Genomic DNA, 5,877 nt, shown 5'->3' on the forward strand with positions numbered 1-5,877 from the left:
AGCGGCTGGGCCCGTGAGCCATGGCCGCTGAGCCTGCGCGTCCGGAGCCTGTGCTCCGCAACGGGAGAGGCCACAACAGTGAGAGGCCCGCGTACCACACACACACACACAAATTGACTTGAATAAAGGTAATTAAAAAAAAAAATACACTGCATTGTAAATCAACTATACTTAATAAAATAAATTTTAAAAAATAAATAAATAAATAAAGATATTCCATGTGAGGGCCTCCCTGGTGGCGCAGTGGTTGCACGTCCGCCTGCCGAGGCAGGGGACGTGGGTTTGTGCCCCGGTCCGGGAGGATCCCACATGCCGCGGAGCGGCTGGGCCCGTGAGCCATGGCTGTTGAGCCTGCGCATCCAGAGCCTGTGCTCCGCAACGGGAGAGGCCAAAAACAGACCGTGGAGTTGACATGAGTTGAATCTAGATTCTGCCTTTACTACTTGTGTAACTTTAGCAGATCACTAAACTTTAAAAAAACAAAAAAAAGATATTCCATGTGAATCAGAAGAGAGCCTGGCATAAAATAAATACTCAAAAAATGATGGCTGTTATTTTATGTTTATTATAAAAGTATTTTAAACAATTTTTAAAGTCGAGATTTGAAAGACCCATGTTTGAAGGATGTTGTCCTTCATATGTTTGTCCTTCCTTATGTTTATGGTGATTGTTGATGGTTGCAAGATCTATCTGCTAGATCAGGCTGTCGGCTAATAGCTGAGAGGGCAGGGTATTTGGGAGGGACTAGAATCCTGGGGAAGGTTTAATGCAGGAGGACTTCCTGGAGGGGGTCGCTGGCAGAGAGTTTTAAAGGAATTGATGAGAAGATGGCTGGAAGCATGCGGAATGACATGGCATCTGAAAGATGGAACAATTTTGCCTACCTTCTCTGAGAATTAACTGATATCATATACATTAAATGGTTGGCATGTAACAAGAACCCAGTTAGTGGTGGCTGATGAACGGGGGTGGGGATAGAACGAGGGAAAGGGGCTGAGAAGCAGGAGACTTCGGTTCTAGGCACACCTGGGCCTAGCAATGTGAGACTTTGGGTACATCACTGGCCCTCTTGACACCTCAGATTTCTTTTCTTTAAAATGGATTATTCAGGTTAAGATTTCCACCTCTGAGAGTCCCTGATTATAATAAATACAAAATAATATCAGCTATTGTTTATTACCACCTACCATATACCAATCACTTTTCTAAGTGATAAACATAACATCTCATTTGATTTTCACAACAAAGCTGTTAGTGGACTCCATTATTATTCCCATTATATTGATAAGGAAATAGAGGCTCAGAGAAGTAAAGTAGCCTGTACAAATGGTAGCTTTAGTAAATAGGGTCTCTGACTCCAGGAAAGCAGAGAGATGCTGCCTCCTGGGAGCTGTCCCCTCTACGGAGAAGCATTTTCCCACACGGCTGGGACTGGTGCTGGCTGTGACTCCCTGGAGGCACCGATGTTACAGGAAGGAGTCTGCCCTCCTTCCCGGTCTCACTGCCCAGTTTCGGCGGCAGCACCGGCCCATAACTTGAACATCCACCCACCCACCCTCACCCCCACCTCAGCACTGACTTTCCCCCAAAGCTGTGTCACTCCCAACAGATGACACTCAGGAAAAAGCTCTGTGGTTGAATCACAGTGACCACTTCCTGTTTCGTTCAGGGTCCCCTGTGCTCCAGAGCCCTCACTCTGCCATGCCCTGTTTAGTAATAAGAGCCATGATACGTATGACCCCCAGCTGCCAGGGAGGCTTAGTCACCCCTTCCTGTGCCCTTATCCTACCAGGTTGAGAGGCACCAGCTCTCGACTTCAGCCCTAGTCCACAACCCTGCTATGGAAAGCCTGGCGGGAGACCCTGGTTGTCCTGGGGCTGGGTAAGGAGGAAAAAGAACGAGGACCCCATCCCTCCAGACCTATGATGTAAGGCTGATGGGGACAGGTAGGCGGATGTTCAAGCCTCAGCCATGAAGTAAGGAGTAGTCACTGACCCTGTGGGCGCCTCCTGGGCACCCACTCAGGGGATATTGTTGTCTCCAAGCACAGGGGTCAGGACTCTGAGTGGAAAGACAAACACAAACGGGGTTGTGTGTCCTGGGGGAAACCCCAATCCTCTCCTGGTTGCTCAGAAAGGGCTTCCTGGAGGTTGGCAAACTGCAAGGAACGTTGAGTGTGAGAGCGGAAGAAGTCATCAGATATTTGAAAGGCTGTCTGGTGAGGGACACTTCCTCCGGGTAAATGCAGAGAGCAGAATCCAGGAATATTGTTTAAGATCTTTCGAAGTCTTAAGTCTCTAAAGATCATATTTCTTGCCCACCCTCCTCCCAGAGGTAATATAAAATTAAGCAATCTAATTCCTAAAAACAAGTATAAGGAAGTCCAATAAGGTTCTGATTTTTCTCATAATGACCACTTTAGTGCTTTCGTTTCTTTTGTTTTCTTTTTTTAAATAGTATCAAATATCAATGTCCCTTGAAAATTTTGTTTATGCTTTCAGATGCCTCCACTTTGCTGATCCTGTCAGCCCGGTTAGGTCTGCCTGTTGGATGGGTGTCACTGGGCCACGTGTGTTGTCTAATATAAGGAAGATCTTTCTTACCATTTGTGTTGTGTGACCACTGAGGGGGCTGCCCAGGGAAGGAGTGCCTGGTCCTTTGTGTGTTCCCACCCCCACGAGGTCAGAAGTCCCCAGGATGGGGATGTGTTGTGTGGGAACAGCAGTCAGGAAAGGGGGTGGCTCATTCTCTCAAGTCCCTTCCAGTCCTGTGATGCAGGGGTGGGAATTCCAAGCACTTTGGAAGGAAAGCGTTCCTCAGGCCCGCTCCAGGCTAGGGGGTCACCAGCTGTGGGGACGGCCTCTGGGGTCCTGTTGGGGATTTTGAGGAGAAGAATTTCCCTTCCCCCAGGGAAGGCAAGCTTAGCCCGGCCTTGGAGGCTTTGGGACCAGCCCTGCAGGTACATCTGGAAAACCAGCCACTGCCACAAGATGGTGCCAGTGGTGGATGGGTCAGGACCAAACGGGAGGGGCTAATGGGCATCTGGGCCACTAACCCAAGCAGTCTGTGTTTAGTCCTGTTTACACAAATGCTGCCCCCAGCTCCTCTGCTTGACAAGAGCTCCTTGAAAGTCACAGCTGCCTTATTGGTCCTTGTATACCTGGTACCAGCCCCCAGTTAAATTAATTGAACGAATAGAGTCAGGAGAAGTGGGGTGGCATATTTCTTTTAGGCAGTACATAAATGCACATTCTATAGACAATAAATAGAATGCTTTCTGATTGTTTAGTGACTTTCCAAAAGGATACACAGAAAACTGGCCATGGCATTTGCCCCTGGAAGGGGAGACCAAGGGATGAGGTCTGGGGGTAGGAGGGAGACTCTCGGTCACTTATTGTCATTTTTATCATGTGCATTTATTACTTACATAAACTAACATAAAAACGCTGGCCTAAAAATTTTCCAAAGTGCTTTCAGCAAAGACAGCAGGTGATTTAAGAGGTGGAACGGAAGTACTGGATTTTGCAAGTGCGTGCCACTCCCTAGAAGGGGCTCTCAACTTTTACTCAACTTTATTGACTTTCAGTTTACAGTTTTCACCACACTGAAGTGTTTATTGTCCAGGATAGAGCTCATTAAACACATCGGGTTAAAGGCGGGCTTGTGGTGAGGGCAGCAAGCCCACTTTCCCCAAGAGAGGAGTCAGAGTACCTCAAATGACAGTCACCAAGATGACCAAGAGTTACTGGCAAAAGATTACCTTGCAGTCATGTTGTTTTTAAAGAAAGTGAGTCAAAATACTTCTTTGTTAAATCAGTTATTCCAGACAAGCTACAGAGTAGATTTCATTGACACCAAGAAGTTTGCAACCAACCATGAAAAAGAGGGGATTTCCACTTCAAGGACCAATGCTGGGCCACAGAGCCCTTCCTTGACCTCCTGCTGACTCCAAGGTGAAACCCGCATTTCCTTCAGTCATCTGTGTAAACACTGGACACCTTGACCTTGGAGAATTGCTCAATCTCTCTGGGACTCAATTCCACAACAGCCAACTGGAAATTAAAATTCCTATACTCTGTTCTGTGTTCTGATTGTGATGCTAACAGGATGAATCTATACATGTTAGAATCTGCCTGCCAATGCAGAGGACACGGGTTCAAGCCCTGGTTCGGGAAGATCCCACATGCCCTGGAGCAACTAAGCCTGTGAGCCACAACTACTGAGCCTGTGCTCTAGAGCCATCAAGCCACAACTACTGAGCCCGCGTGCCACAACTACTGAAGCCTGTGCGCCTAGAGCCTGTGCTCTGCAACAAGAGAAGCCACCGCAATGAGAAGCCCGCGCACCGCAACAAAGAGGAGCCCCAGCTCACCGCAACTAGAGAAAGCCCGCGCGCAGCAACGAAGACCCAACACAGCCATAAATCAATCAATCAATAAACTTATAAAAAATAAAAGAAATAAAATGCATAGAACTGTAGATCAGCAGAATCAACTTTACTGAACAATAATTTTAAAACAAAAAAAATTTTTTAATCCTATGCTTTAAGTAAGACACTCCTTACATGGCATCCTTTTTACCTGTTTATTCTGTCTGGCATCCAGTGCAAGGTCTAGCTCACGGTACACATTCAACAAGTTGTATATTTGTCGAATGAATGAATATTGGAAAGAGCAGAATGTTGATGGCAGGCAGATGCTCAACTGTTGTTTGTTCCTGTCACCTTCCCTTTAGTCATTTCAGATAATAGGACACAGTGCAGGTTTCCAGAAAATACTAACCGCTTGATCAGTTCTCAGCCACTTGGGCAATGTTTGACCCAAGCGGAGAAGAAAGGCAGCTGCTGGCACGGAGAGTGACCTCGGTGGTTTCCTGTGGCCATGGATACATTCTATATTGTCCAAGTGACTTCTTCCTGCCAAGCACGTGGTGTGGATACGGAATCAATTTAGGCACATGCCTCCCCTTGGTCAACTCGCATGATGGAAACTGAGCATTTATCCGAATGCCCTTGGGTTAACATACTCTGGGGAATCACCCAGCTTCTAGTCTCTACAGAAGTCACAGCTTATTTCAAATGACCCCCTGGGAATTAGACTGAAGGAGGCTGGGCAGGAAACCAGCCAGGGTAGCCAGAGCCTGCCAGTGCGGACCCTGGGACTTGACCCTCCTGTTGCCCCAGCCCTAATCAGCTCTGGAGGGACCAATTTATTCTAAGTAATAACAAGAGTGGGAATAATAAAACAGGAAACTAATGTATTAGTTTACCAGGCCATTCCTGAGTCCAGCAGCAGCAGTATTGTTCTTTGCTACAGGATAAGGCAAGCCGAGGCTACTATATAAGCAGAAGTTTGCTCAGAACATAGAAAGAGCACAGAGGGATCTGGCAACTCTGTTTTTTTTTTTTGTTTTTTTTTTTTTGCGGTACGCGGGCCTCTCACCGTTGTGGCCTCTCCGGTTGTGGAGCACAGGCTCCGGACACGCAAGCTCAGCGGCCATGGCTCACGGGCCCAGCCGCTCCGCGGCATGTGGGATCTTCCCGGACCGGGGCACGAACCCGTGTCCCCTGCATCGGCAGGCGGACTCTCAACCACTGTGCCACCAGAGAAGCCCGATCTGGCAACTCTTTACAAGGAAGCAAGTGATGTCGTAGAAAGAAGGTGGCCTTAGAGTCTGAAGCAATTGGTTTGAAATCATAGGTCCAGAACTTATGGACTGTATGATCTTGAGCAAGTTACTTAAAGTCTCTGTGTCAGTTTCTCTGTAAGTAAAATGGGCACAATAACACATAACTCATACTGCTTTAAAGTGTAAATGAGATAACATACAGGAAGATCCAGGTACAAACTAGATATCACCCAGTGGTCACTTTCTTTT

Source organism: Physeter macrocephalus, chromosome 20 (assembly GCF_002837175.3).
Source record: "Physeter macrocephalus isolate SW-GA chromosome 20, ASM283717v5, whole genome shotgun sequence".
NCBI classification, from domain to species: domain Eukaryota; kingdom Metazoa; phylum Chordata; class Mammalia; order Artiodactyla; family Physeteridae; genus Physeter; species Physeter macrocephalus.